This window comes from Dreissena polymorpha, chromosome 2 (assembly GCF_020536995.1).
Source record: "Dreissena polymorpha isolate Duluth1 chromosome 2, UMN_Dpol_1.0, whole genome shotgun sequence".
NCBI lineage: Eukaryota > Metazoa > Mollusca > Bivalvia > Myida > Dreissenidae > Dreissena > Dreissena polymorpha.
In genome coordinates this window covers 54,212,925-54,227,862 of record NC_068356.1, presented here as the reverse complement: position 1 = coordinate 54,227,862, position 14,938 = coordinate 54,212,925, and the positions used below count along the sequence as shown (strand labels likewise).

General features: G+C 36.4%; 2 protein-coding genes across 2 annotated transcripts in view; both read left to right on the top strand.

Annotated features, from left to right (window-relative positions):
• The window catches only part of LOC127867071 (neogenin-like), a 263,769-nt gene that overhangs the window by 64,965 nt on the left and 183,866 nt on the right, over positions 1–14,938 (top strand). Inside the window, exons 2-6 of the mRNA XM_052408016.1 lie at positions 4,437–4,676; positions 7,323–7,451; positions 13,583–13,680; positions 13,979–14,111; positions 14,634–14,858. The gene's annotated coding sequence lies outside the window, so the exon portion shown is untranslated. The remainder of the gene's footprint in view (positions 1–4,436; positions 4,677–7,322; positions 7,452–13,582; positions 13,681–13,978; positions 14,112–14,633; positions 14,859–14,938) is intronic.
• LOC127867074 (neogenin-like) overlaps positions 1–14,938 on the top strand; it is an 81,214-nt gene that overhangs the window by 49,154 nt on the left and 17,122 nt on the right. The gene's annotated exons all lie outside the window — the stretch shown is intronic.

The following is a 14,938-nucleotide window of genomic DNA, read 5'->3' as shown; positions in this document are numbered from 1 at the left end:
GGTGCATTTATTTAAAAACAAATAGTAATATTACATGTTGATATAAATATTGAATCAATAGAAGATCTTCAATTTGAGTTTAATGCTACTAACAAATGTTCAAAGTCTTGTAAAATAATGTAGTACTGTTTTATTTTTAAAACAAAAAATCATAAACAAATATTAATGAATTTGCAATTGTAGGATTAATTTATTCTTTAATTAAATATTTTACTTTTGTTTTATCTAAAAATAAATGTTCATTTTTTTTAATTGTATTATTGATTGATTAAAAAAAACGCCGGAAAGAAATACAAATAAATTTTACCCAAATGAAGTCTTGCATTTAAATGACCTTAATATGTTATTGAAATCCTCACTTCACATGTGTGAAATATTTTCTACATTCCTGTTAAATTCTTTATAGTCATTGAAGTAATAAGTAACTGAGTAATTATATTAATGATTTACTCAATTATGCAAATTGTGCATAAAATAAAATAAACTCATGATTCTTTTTATATTTTTTTTAATTTGTCTTCATACATATATACATTTACATAAAGTAACAACATGCACTAATTAACAGTAAAGAAACATTTCAATAATATCAGTCAGTTTTTATTCTTTTATTTAATGTTTATACATATATACATTTACATAATTTACATCATGCAATATATAACAGTGAAGAAACATTTCAATTATATCAGTCAGTCACATAACATTATTTCAAATTTCATATAATATTTGCATTTTATAAACATTTACATAATTTGTAATACATACATTTAGCACAAAATAAGCAGATTTTAAACATACAAGTACACGAAGAAACTTATCATATTATTCATGGTCACACTGAGTTCAGTTCAATATCATTTAACAGTTCATCATAACGTCCAAAATGCTACTATCATGGAACGAAATCTCCCTGTTTATAAATTTGACTTCCTGCATGCGCTGTAACGCTGTAAAGAAGACACCGTAACATGTCTTAGTCGTAAGAGAAGATACCGTAACATGTACACGAGGTTGACATGCTACAACTATTTTGCTAAATCCGATAGAAATCACCAATAATAGTAAACACATGGGCATCACACGTTTGTAAAAGATTTAACATGATACAAATCATTGAAAATAATCATCGTGACAGAAACTGCAAGCCAGAAACAACGAATTAATTGGATTGTCTATGTTATGAGCTTGAACTTATTTCTTTTATCATGCTTTCACGCTAGAAAATGTCTCGATAGCTTAGGTAGAGAGTAAAGAAACATTAATCAATGAAAATAAATGTCATAACCCGTTTTACGTTAAAGTTTGAACAAAAAATTTACCTGTGTAAACGCGTGTATGTCTATAACACGCTGTAACCGTTGTAGTAATGACGCCGTATCGCGTTGTCGTACAGACGCACTTCTCATTGTAACGTAGTTCATCGGGAGTGAGTTATCAGTATCGTACATCGGTATACCTGTACTGTTGAAATTCAAAGCTTAGGTAATCGCCTCCCCTTCGGGACTCTTCAGAGGCGAAAGAGTCACAAGCGAAATTTCGGAAAGTTCCCGGTTTATTTACTATTTACTATTACTATGTTTCATATTCGCAAATTTTCGTTTTAGTTATGATATTTTTGAGGAAATAGTAAAACTCACCATTTACCATGCTCTTAAATATCCATTATATGCATCTTTTGACGATTTGACAACCTGAAAATTATAAAGCGTCGTACGACGCGAAACGATTGAATAATTTGGAAAGTTATGTTGTTGTAGTTATATTTTGGGAAACTATGAGGATTGCTTATATAGGTAAAAATACAACATTTGAGTGCAAAATAACTTACTAATTTTACCACCATTCAAGACATAGTGACGTCATCCGCCCCGAATGTAGAAATAGATTGGGCGCGGGCCTTGTCCTCGAGGAAAATACGTGTCACGTGGCGCACAATACCGGAAGTGACGCAAGAGGAGGCAGTCCAGTATGTGGTCAAGTAGGTTCAATTAATTTATTTTGCGCTCTGTGAAAACGGGGCTTAATTCACGTGCGTGACGTGTTGTCCCAGATTAACATGTGCCAGCAAAGGCTAATCAGGGAAGATACTTTTTTTTTCTTTTATGAACTTTTTCGTTCAAAAGAAAGTCTCTTAAAAGACTATTATACACGGAAATCCAGTCTAGGCGGACTGCACAGGCTAATCTCGGACGACACTTAACTTTTTACGGCCATTCCCCCTACCTCTGATGAAAGTAGGGCAGTTGACAGTGTATTGCATATGTATGTGCAATAGCTACTCCAGCTAATTCAGGAAAAGTGTGAGTTAGTTTACTGATCGCCGTAATATTGCTGGAATAGTAGTCAAAACTGTGAAACACACAACAACCAGACAAAACATACATTAAGTTGATTCTCGCTAAAGGAAAACGGGTATTAACGCATGTGTCTGGATTGTCGCCCATGTTTAACCGGACCAGGCCGCACAGGCTAATCAGAGACGATACTTTCCTCCTAAACTTGATTTTCGCAAAGAATGGACTTATTTTAAACGAAAAATTCCATAAAAGCGGAAAGAGTCGTCCCGGATTAGCCTGTGCGGACTACACTGGCTTATATGGGACGCCACTTTACGCACATGCTTGAAATCCCGTTTTCCCAGAACGCGGCTCACTTAAAGGGCTAAAATGATACCATCATATTTACACTCAATCCACATTATCAATATTAATCTATTGAATTGTAAATATTTCTACTTGATTTATATAAAATATTCAACTATTTCTATACATCAGTTTTACAATAGAATCATGATGGATATTGCTTCTATGTCAACGTTTTATCATTTGAATAATTATAAATATTCATCTATTTCTATCAACGTTTTTTGTTTTTCATTTGAATTATATTAAATGTTCAGCTTCATTGTATTTCTATACCAACCTTGTAGTTTTTTTCTCATTTGAATGAGGCTAAATATTCACATATTTCTATATCAACGTTTTTTTGTTTGTATAGGAATGATAAAAAATATCCACGTATTTCTATATCAAAGTTGTACATTTTAGTGATGACAAATATATATAAACCTATTTCTCGTTTAACGTTATACATTTGAATGACACTATTCAAATTTATTTTTTTTTTTAATATTTGAATGAAAATATATATGCAAATTTATTTATTTTAGTTTAACATTTACACACTGTATGGACTTTAAGTGTCGTCCCAGATGAGCCTGTTAAGTCCGGACAGGCTAATCAAGCGACCCTTTCTGCCTAGAATAACTTTTCGCCAAGGACAGGCTTCTTTAAAACCTAATATACGATAAAAACAGTGGGTATCGTCCGTGATTAGCCTGTGCGGACTCTTCACAGAATTATTTGAGACGACATTTTATGAGCATGCATTATCCCAGAGCGCTGCTCATTTCATGTAAATACAAACCTTATTCTTTACATACCTGGCTCGTCGAAGGATGTGAACCTAAAGTGTCGAAACACGATGGATCTAAATTCAAACATAAAACACCAAACCTGAGTCGTTGGTTTGTAAAGCTTCATTTTAATGAAACTTATTTCATTTTAAGTTACATGTATTTCTCAGGTATAAGCCAAAAGGTTCTAAACATTCCCAAAGGGCGACAACTACTAATCAGGTTCTCACTCTGTGGCAACTAGACCCGAATACTCTGTACATCGTCAACGTGCGGGCTATTGTCGGTAGTCATATAGGGGCGTGGTCGGACACAGAGCTCGTGAAAACTCCAGAAAAAAAGCGAGCGGTCAAGCAAGGTGTGCACATAAACAATATATGTGTATAATTCATAGAGTTTTACAATTGTTCACGAGACCAACTTATTATGGCATCCTTCGCTTTTGATAATGATGATATTCGACTGTACTGTGCATTGATGTCGAACTTAAAATTGAGTCGTGTTTTGAGAAAACTGGGTATGATGAATGTGCGTAAAGTGTCGTCCCAGATTAGCCTGTGCAATCCGCACAGGCTAATTAGGGACGACACTTTTGGCTTTTATGACATTTTTCGTTTAAATGAAGTCTCTTCTTCGCAAAAATCCAATTTAGGCGGAAAGTGTCGTACCTGATTAGCCTGTGCGGACTATACCGGCTAATCTTGGAAGACAATTTACGCACATGCATTATGCCCAGTTTTCTCAGAACGCGACTCAAATGTTCCTCGCTCTGGGAAAACCGGGCTTAAATCATGTACGTAAAGTGTCGAACCACATTAGCATGTGCAGTCCGAACAAGAAAATCTGGGACGACACTTTCCGCGTAAACTGGATTTTCTTTAAGAAGCGACTTCTTTTAAACAAAAAATACATTAAAACGGAAAATTTCGTCCCCAATTAGCCCGTTCTATCATGCATACAAGTCCAGATTTTACAGAAAGAGACTAAATTTTCTATCGAATTATTGTATTATCATCAGATTCTGATGAGCAGGAAGACATCCGGCTCACTTACAATACCCAGCATTCCGCGCGACAGGATGACATCCGGGTCACTAAGATAACCCAGCATTCCGCGCGACAGGAAGACATCCGGGTCAGTAACATAACCCAGCATTCCTCGCAAAAGGAAGATATCCGGGTCACTGACATTACCCAGCATTCCGCCAGAATTGTGTTCAATATCTCAGAAAGAAAGCTTAATGTCGACAATTTCCGAGGTAATATATTTACTAGCGCTCCATTTATTACACAGCAAAAGGTGGTGTAAATACATTTATTTTTGGTGAAAAAGTAAAAATCCTATTATAAAAACTTTTCATGTTTGGAAATGTATTTGTGAAAATTAGTAAATTTGAAAAGCCGACACTTTTGGCATGGACATCAAAACGTCAAGTACGTACGTATGTGTATACATGGTAGTATTACGTTTGTTACGTATAGGCTATACGATGCAGTATTACGTTTGTTACATATATGCTATACGTGGCTGTATTACGTTTGTTAGGTAAAGGCTATACGTGGCTGTATTACGTTTGTTACATATAGGCTATACGTGGCTGTATTACGTTTGTTACGTATAGGCTATACGTGGCAGTATTACGTTTGTTACGTAAAGGCTATACGATGCAGTATTACGTTTGTAACGTAAAGGCTATACGTGGCAGTATTACGTTTGTTACGTAAAGGGTATACGTGGCAGTATTGCGTTTGTTACGTATAGGCTATACGATGCAGTATTACGTTTGTTACATATAGGCTATACGTGGCAGTATTACGTTTGTTACGTATAGGCTATACGTGGCTGTATTACGTTTGTTACGTATAGGCTATACGTGGCAGTATTACGTTTGTTACGTATAGGCTATACGTGCCAGTATTTCGTTTGTTACGTAAAGGCTATACGTGGCTGTATTAAGTTTGTAACGTATAGGCTATACGTGGCAGTATTACGTTTGTTACGTAAAGACTATACGATGCAGTATTACGTTTGTTACGTAAAGGCTATACGTGGCAGTATTACGTTTGTTACGTAAAGGCTATACGTGGCAGTATTGCGTTTGTTACGTATAGGCTATACGATGCAGTATTACGTTTGTTACATATAGGCTATACGTGGCAGTATTACGTTTGTTACGTATAGGCTATACGTGGCTGTATTACGTTTGTTACGTATAGGCTATACGTGGCAGTATTACGTTTGTTACGTATAGGCTATACGTGGCAGTATTACGTTTGTTACGTAAAGGCTATACGTGGCTGTATTACGTTTGTTACGTATAGGCTATACGTGGCAGTATTACATTTGTTACGTATAGGCTATACGATGCAGTATTACGTTTGTTACGTATAGGCTATACGTGGCAGTATTACGTTTGTTACGTATAGGCTATACGATGCAGTATTACGTTTGTTACATATAGGCTATACGTGGCAGTATTACGTTTGTTACAAATAGGCTATACGTGGCAGTATTACGTTTGTAACGTAAAGGCTATACCTGGCAGTATCACGTTTGTTACATATAGGCTATACGATGCAGTATTACGTTTGTTACGTATAGGCTATTCGTGGCAGTATTACGTTTGTTACGTAAAGGCTATACGTGGCTGTATAACGTTTGTTACGTATAGGCTATACGTGGCAGTATTACGTTTATTACGTATAGGCTATACGATGCAGTATTACGTTTGTTACGTATAGGCTATACGTGGCAGTATTACGTTTGTTACGTATAGGCCATACGATGCAGTATTACGTTTGTTACATATAGGCTATACGTGGCAGTATTACGTTTGTTACGTATAGGCTGTACGTGGCAGTGTTACGTTTGTTACATATAGGCTATACGTGGCATTATTAAGTTTGTTACATATAGGCTATAAGTGGCAGTATTACGTTTGTTACATATAGGCTATACGTGGCAGTACTACGTTTGTTACGTATAGGCTATACGTGGCAGTATTACGTTTGTTGCATATAGGCTATACGTGGCAGTATTACGTTTGTTACATATAGGCTATACGTGGCAGTATTACTTTTTTACGTATAGGCTATACGGTTTTCTTTGTCCAGTCACAACGAAATTAATTAAATGAATGTTGAAGTTTCAATCGTACAAAAGTCTTGAATGTATATATCCTTTCTTATGTTTGTATAATTTGCAATGTAAGAAATGCACGTTAAGAACTTCTCTTTTTGTAAAAAGACATGCAGAGACAAACATTCTTATTAGCTTCGTTATTAAGTCGTCTTCAGATTTTATCGTAAGCTGGACAGATCGGATTGGCCATACTTTTAGTTTTATTATACCATCCAACTGCGAGCAAAATCGGGTTTAAATCGTAGATCGTTATTAGAACTATTAGAATAATGTAATTCGCAGTTTGTTTTCCCCGACTTGCTAGCAGTAACGGATTCCCTGTTAGGCAACTGTCTATGGTCCGAACGATTTTAAGAGGCCCCATGAGACCGCGATGAAAGATTTTTTTACTTACTTAGTCTTATCTAATGACTTGAGAAAGCCAATTATTTCATAGCAGTGTTATGTTCCGATTAAAGTATTGACATTGTATTTCCAAGTGACAATCATTTATAATTTGCAAAACCGTATTCAAGTTGGCCGACAAGGCGCCTCGGTCGTGGGCAACAAAAGTTTAACAATTTTTGGCCTCCATTGTGCTTAATCCGTCACTGCTTGCTAGCCATTTTTATCTAGTTAGTCTGATAAAGTAACGATAATTCTGGCAATCGTGTCTTCTACAAAATAGGTAAATGCAAGCGCAAGTTATATCGTTGAAGTTTTGTAAATTCTGTTTTAACAAATAACAGGGATGACGCTCATGTTTTTCGCTGCTTTATTCAAGCTTTTCAGATCATTGTAAAAAGTACCGGTTTCAAAAAAGACTGGCAGACGCTTTATGATGACGTCCTTTCCTCCGATTTGACGCCAGACACGGAGTACACAGTAAATGTCTACGTAATCGATAATAGAGGTAATGTATATGCCGTATACTGAAAGAGATACACTGTATGATGTATCGACGGTGGCATAGAAGTGATATTCACTCACCTTTAAAAGAAAATACTCCTAAAATTCTAAATTCCTGCACTGTTATCTAGTATTTTATTGAACCCCGTTCTAAGTGTGCTTAATTTATATGCGATAAGTGTCGTCTCAGACGAGTCTCAGACGAGTCTCAGACGAGTCTTTATGAACAGTCTGCACAGGATAATCCGACACGAAACTTTTCGCCTAGAATCGTTTTTTTGTTTTGTAAAAATCTGATTAATACTTTTTTTTATCGAATTTCAAGTTAAAGCGGAAGTGACGTACCTTATTACGCATGGCATATAACCCAGTTTTCCAAGAATGCGGCTTAGATATTTTTGATTTCAGTATATGGCTTAGGCACTCTAATAAGTGTCACAATTGCAGTATATGGCTTAGGCAACCTAATAAGTGTCACAATTTCTAAATATGGCTAAGGAACTCTCAAAAGTGTCACAATTGCAGCATATGGCTATGGAACTCTCATTAGTGTCACAATTGCAGTATATGGCTAAGGAACTCATATATAAGTCACAACAGTATATGGTTAAGGACCTCTAATAAGTGTCACAATTGAAGTATATGGCTAAGGAACTCTCATAAGTGTCACAATTGCAGTATATGTCTAAGGAACTCTCATAAGTTTCACAATTTCAGTATATGGCTAAGGAACTCTCATGAGTTTCACAGTTTCAGTATATGGCTAAGGGACTCTCATAAGCTTCACAATTTCAGTATATGGCTAAGGTACTCTCAGTAGTGTCACAATTGCCGTATATGTCTAAGGACCTCTAATAAGTGTCACAATTTAAGTATATGGCTATGGAACTCTCATAAGTGTCAGAATTGCAGTGTATGGCTAAGGAACTATCATAAGTGTCACAAATGAAGTATATGGCTAAGGAACTCTCATGAGTGTCACAATTGCAGTATATGGCTAAGGACCTGTAATAAGTGTCACACTTGAAGTATATGGCTAAGGAACTCTCATAAGTGACACAATTGCAGTATATGTCTAAGGAACTCTCATGAGTTTTACAATTTCAGCATATGGCTAAGGAACTCTCATAAGTTTCACAATTTCTGTATATGGCAAAGGGACTCTCATAAGTTTTACAATTTCAGAATATGACTAAGGAACTCTCATAAGTGTCACAATTGCAGTATATGGCTATGGAACTCTTATTAGTGTCACAATTGCAGTATATGGATAAGGACCTCTAATAAATGTCACAATTGAGTTATATGGCTAAGGAACTCTCATAAGTGTAACAATTGCAGTGTATGGCTAAGGAACTATCATAAGTGTCACAATTGAAGTATATGGCTAAGGAACTCTCATAAGTGTCACGATAGCAGTATATGGCTAAGGGACTGTTATGAGTGTCACACTTGCAGTATATGGCTAAGGAACTCTCATAAGTGTCACACTTGCAGTATATAGTTAAGGAACTATCATAAGTGTTACACTTGCAGTATATGGCTAAGGAACTCTCATAAGTGTCACAATTTCAGTATATGGCTAAGGAACTCTCATAAGTTTCACAATTGCAGTATATGGATAAGGAACTCTCCTAAGTGTCACAATTGCAGTATATGGCTAAGGAACTCTTACAAGTGTCACGATTGCAGTATATGGCTAAGGAACTCTCATAAGTTTCACAATTTCAGTATATGGCTAAGGAACTATCATAAGTTTCACAATTGCAGTATATTGCTTAGGAACTATCATAAGAGTCACAATTGCAGTATATGACTAAGGAACTCTCATAAGTGTAACAATTGCAGTATATGACTAAAGAACTTTTAAAAGTGTCACAATTGCAGTATATGACTAAGGAACTCTCATAAGTGTTACAATTGCAGCATATGGCTAAGGAACTCTCATAAGTGTCACAGTTGTAGTATATGACTAAGGAACTCTCACAAGTTCACAATTTCAGTATATGGCTAAGGAACTATCATACTTTTCACAATTGCAGTATATGGCTAAGGAACTATCATAAGTGTCACAATTGCAGTATATGACTAAGGAACTCTCATAAGTGTCACAATTGCAGTATATGACTAATGAACTCTCATAAGTGTTACAAATGCAGTATATGACTAAGGAACTCTCATAAGTTTCACCATTTCACTATATGGCTAAGGAACTCTCATAAGTTTCACCATTTCAGTATATGGCTAAGGAACTCTCATAAGTTTCACCATTTAAGTATATGGCTAAGGAACTATCATAAGTGTCACAATTGCAGTATATGGCTCAGGAACTCTCATAAGTGTCACAATTGCAGTATATGAGTAAGGAACTCTTATAAGTTTCACAATTTCAGTATATGGCTAAGGAACTCTCATAAGTGTTCAATTGAAGTATATGGCTAAGGAACTCTCATAAGCGTCATGATTGCAGTATATTGCTAAGGAACTCTAATAAGTGTCACACTTGCAGTATATGGCTAAGGAACTCTCATAAGTGTCACAATTGCAGTATATGGCTAAGGAACTATCATTAGTTTCACAATTGCAGTATATGGATAAGGAACTCTCATAAGTGTCACAATTGAAGTACAGTCGAAACTGACTTAACGGCCACCTGAATTTACCGGTTAACTGCAGACAACGGTCAGTCTGGAATCCCCCCGACGAAAAATACTCTATATTACACCTGAATTTAACGGCCACCTGTCCATAACGGCCAACGGCCACTATATTCAACCCCGAAATTCATGTTTGAACTGAAATCATCGGTCACGCGTCAGTCGTCTCGAGTCGCGAAAATTAAAAAAACTGCACATTATTAGTCCGTCTATTTTGCGGTTAAAGCGTTTGATTGCGGTAATTGCCTTTGATAATATAAAAGCGGCCCGCTGCGAGTAAATACATAATAAGGTGTTGAGAAGGTTTGTTTTCCGGGGATAATTGTGGGGGTTTCTTCAACAGAAAATATGTCAGAGTTTTTGACACGTTTAAAGTAATAATCGCTAATTAAATGACCGCTAAATAGTACATTGTACTTACATCATTGAGTATCGATTTGAAAATAACATTTTCGGATCACTCTTTAAAAGAGCTTTCTAGCGTTCACAACAATTTAAAAAGCAATCGGAATAATAAATTACGGAATAACAATGAGTGGTAAACGTAAGTTCCTCACATTAGAGGAGCGAGTCAAGTGTTTGAAACTGTTTGAATCTGGAAAAACTTCGCGTGTAATGGCAAGTGAGCTCTGTGTTGGACGTACGCAAGTGCAGAGTGTGCTTAAGCGTAAGCGAGAAATTATGGAGGAGTATGAATCGAATGCAAATGTGTGTTTGAAGCGTTGTATTTTGCATGACGTTTTTTAATTAAAATGCTTTTTGTTTGATGTTTGCGTACGAATAAATTTTAACAACCTTTATGCGTCGTTTTCTTTGAATTAGAACGGTACAATATCACCGTACTATCGGTTTATGAAAGCGAATCTGCTTTTTAGACTTATACGGACGTGACGTAAACGGCACGTGACAAGTTTTATTAACTGAATGATCGAGATGCATGAGTAAACAATTATACTAGCGTTGCTAAAGTAACTGCTTTAGTTTAATAACGATATGAAATTATATCAATCTATAAGATATTATTCTTTATTATTCAATGTAAGTAAATTATGATATTATGCTTAGTTAGCGGCAATGAGCATTTGTTTAACACTGTATGCAAACGACTGGGTGGGTCAACGACGTAGCAATACTACCAACTGACAAACCATCTTAAAATTGTGATCCGAATTCAACGGTCACCTGTGGACAACGGTCACTTTGGTCATTCCCCTTGAATGACCGCTGAATTCAGGTTTGACTGTATATGGCTAAGGAACTCTCATAAGTGTCACAAATGCAGTACATGTATATGGCTTAGTAACTATCATAAGTTTCACAACTGCAGTATATGGCTAAGGACCTCTAATAAGTGTCACAATTGAAGTATATGGCTAAGGAACTCTCATAAGTGTCGCAAATGCAGTATATGACTGAGGAACTCTCATAAGTGTCACACTTTCAGTATATGGCTAAGGAACTCTCATAAGTTTCACAATTGCAGTATATGGCTAAGGAACTCTCATAAGTGTCACACTTGCAATTAATTGCTAAGGGACTCTCATAAGTTTCACAATTTCAGTATATGGCTAAGGAACTATCCTAAGAGTTACAATTGCAGTATATGACTAAGGAACTCTCATAAGTGTCACAATTGCAGTATATGGCTAAGGAACTCTCATAAGTGTCACAATTGCAGTATATGACTAAGGAACTCTCATAAGTGTCACAATTGCAGTATATGACTAAGGAACTCTCATAAGTGTCACAATTGCAGTATATGACTAAGGAACACTCATAAGTGTCACAATTGCAGTATATGGCCAAGGAACTCTCATAAATGTCACAATTGCAGTATATGACTTAGGAACTCTCATAAGTGTCACAATTGCAGTATATGACTAAGGAACTCTCATAAGTCTTACAATTGCAGCATATGGCTAAGGAACTCTCATAAGTGTAACAATTGTAGTATATGACTAAGGAACTCTCATAAGTGTCACGATAGCAGTATATGGCTAAGGGACTGTCATGAGTGTCACACTTGCAGTATATAGCTAAGGAACTCTCATAAGTGTCACACTTGCAGTATATAGTTAAGGAACTATCATAAGTGTTACACTTGCAGTATATGGCTAAGGAACTCTCATAAGTGTCACAATTTCAGTATATGGCTAAGGAACTCTCATAAGTTTCACAATTGCAGTATATGGATAAGGAACTCTCCTCAGTGTCACAATTGCAGTATATGGCTAAAGAACTCTCATAAGTGTCAAAAAATGCAGTATATGGCTTAGGAACTATCATAAGTTTCACAACTGCAGTATATGGCTAAGGACCTCTAATAAGTGTCACAATTGAAGTATATGGCTAAGGAACTCTCATAAGTGTCGCAAATGCAGTATATGACTAAGGAACTCTCATAAGTGTCACACTTTCAGTATATGGCTAAGGAACTCTCATAAGTTTCACAATTGCAGTATATTGCTTAGGAACTATCATAAGAGTCACAATTGCAGTATATGACTAAGGAACTCTCATAAGTGTCACACTTTCAGTATATGGCTAAGGAACTCTCATAAGTTTCACAATTGCAGTATATGGCTAAGGAACTCTCATAAGTGTCACACTTGCAATTAATTGCTAATGGACTCTCATAAGTTTCACAATTTCAGTATATGGCTAAGGAACTATCATAAGAGTCACAATTGCATTATATGACTAAGGAACTCTCATAAGTGTAAAATTGCAGTATATGGCAGAGGAACTCTCATAAGTGTCACAATTGCAGTATATGACTAAGGAACTCTCATAAGTGTCACAATTGTAGTATATGACTAAGGAACTCTCATAAGTTTCACAATTTCAGTATATGGCTAAGGAACTATCATAAGTTTACAATTGCAGTATATGGCTAAGGAACTATCATAGGTGTCACAATTGCAGTATATGACTAAGGAATTCTCATAAGTTTCACAATTGCAGTATATGACTATGGAACTCTCATAAGTGTCACAATTGCAGTATATGACTAAGGAACTCTCATAAGTTTCACCATTTCAGTATATGGCTAAGGAACTCTCATAGGTTTCACCATTTCAGTATATGGCTAAGGAACTCTCATAAGTTTCACCATTTCAGTATATTGCTAAGGGACTCTCATAAGTTTCACAATTGCAGTATATGGCTAAGGAACTATCATTAGAGTCACAATTGCAGTATATGACTAAGAAACTCTCATAAATGTCACAATTGCAGTATATGACTAAGGAACTCTCATAAGTGTCACAATTTCAGTATATGACTAAGGAACTCTCATAAGTGTCACAATTGAAGTATATGGCTAAGGAACTCTCATAAGTTTCACCATTTCAGTATATGGCTAAGGGACTCTCATAAGTGTCACAATTGAAGTATATGGCTAATGAACTCTTATAAGTGTCACACTTGAAGTATATGGCTAAGGAACTTTCTTAAGTACTGTTTTTTTCTGTTTTAGGTCAGAGCACAAAGCTAGGGCGCGTAAAGTTTACAACTCTTGATGACGTCACGTTAGACTCCCCGCAGAATCTCCGCGTTAAGTCAGTCTCGGACAACGTGAGTATCCGCAATTGTCAAATGATTGTTTAAGCTTGCACATAATGTGTATGTTTTGCATCCCACCTTACTCTCGAAGATTATATTGCATAAACCTTTTATGTAAGCTCGATTGAATTGACAGCTTCAAGTTATTGAAACGCTCGTTGAGGAGCTCATTTCCTAGTGCGAACCAATACTTAGTATCTTCGGGGGAGATCTAAATAATGCTCCCAAATTTGAGATCGAACCCCTGACCTCCCAGTCGATAGGCAGACATCATAAGAATTGTAATCGCTTTGACTTTTTTTAATTAAAGACGTTTGTCGTCAAGTGGAAGCCGGTTACCGATGCCGACCAATATCTGGTGGAGTATACGGACGATCTCTCGTCGTCGGCGGTGTTCTGTTCCTTTCGAACAAAGAACAGCACAAAATCATTGAAAATAAAAGGTGCGAGTATGAGTCTAGCTAAAAAAAAGCCTTGAACAATATCGAGAACAAAATGAGACGCGATCTGGGAAAATTGGGCTTAATGCACGTACGTAAAGCGTCGTCCCAGAAAACCATGTGTCTGTCTTCTTAACCTAATTCCATTCTAGGCGGAAAGTGCCTTCTCTGATAAGCATGTGCGGACTGCACAGGTAAATCTTGGACCACACTTTGCGCTCATGCACTAAGCCCTGTTTTCCCACAGTGCGGCTCCAATTTTATAAAACGTATAAGTATACCAAGTAGCTAGGTTTTTTGTCCCTCAGTCCTACTGTCAAAATGGCAACAGGAATTCTAGTTAAAGGAGAAAAAAAGATTTACTTATTTGAGCAACCTATATATGTGTGTATTGCGTTATTGCTCTTTTAACGTGCATTGGACTTGGTTTTTTGGTAACGTTTATGGCATAAGCAAAATATATATTGCCATCGATGCATAATTAATATGGTTTTTTTTGTAAAGCAACTTTTGTATTGCTTTAAGGTCTGTTACCCGATACGACCTATTTCGTAAGAATTGCGTCATCTGTCAATCAAAAGCTAAGCGAGTATTCTGATTGGCTGAACGTGACCACGGAGAGCCCGGATGTAGAAAGTGGGCGGAGTCAACTGCGAGTATACAACATATCGTCCGACAGCGTGTTGGTGGCTTGGCAGGCGGGAACATCTGACAAATGGTCACTTGAAGTGTACGAAGAAGGTCATAAAGGTTTGTCATTATTCTGAGATAACCGGGCTTAATGCATGTGCTTTAATCGTCGTCCCAGAATTGCCTGTGTAGTCCTCATA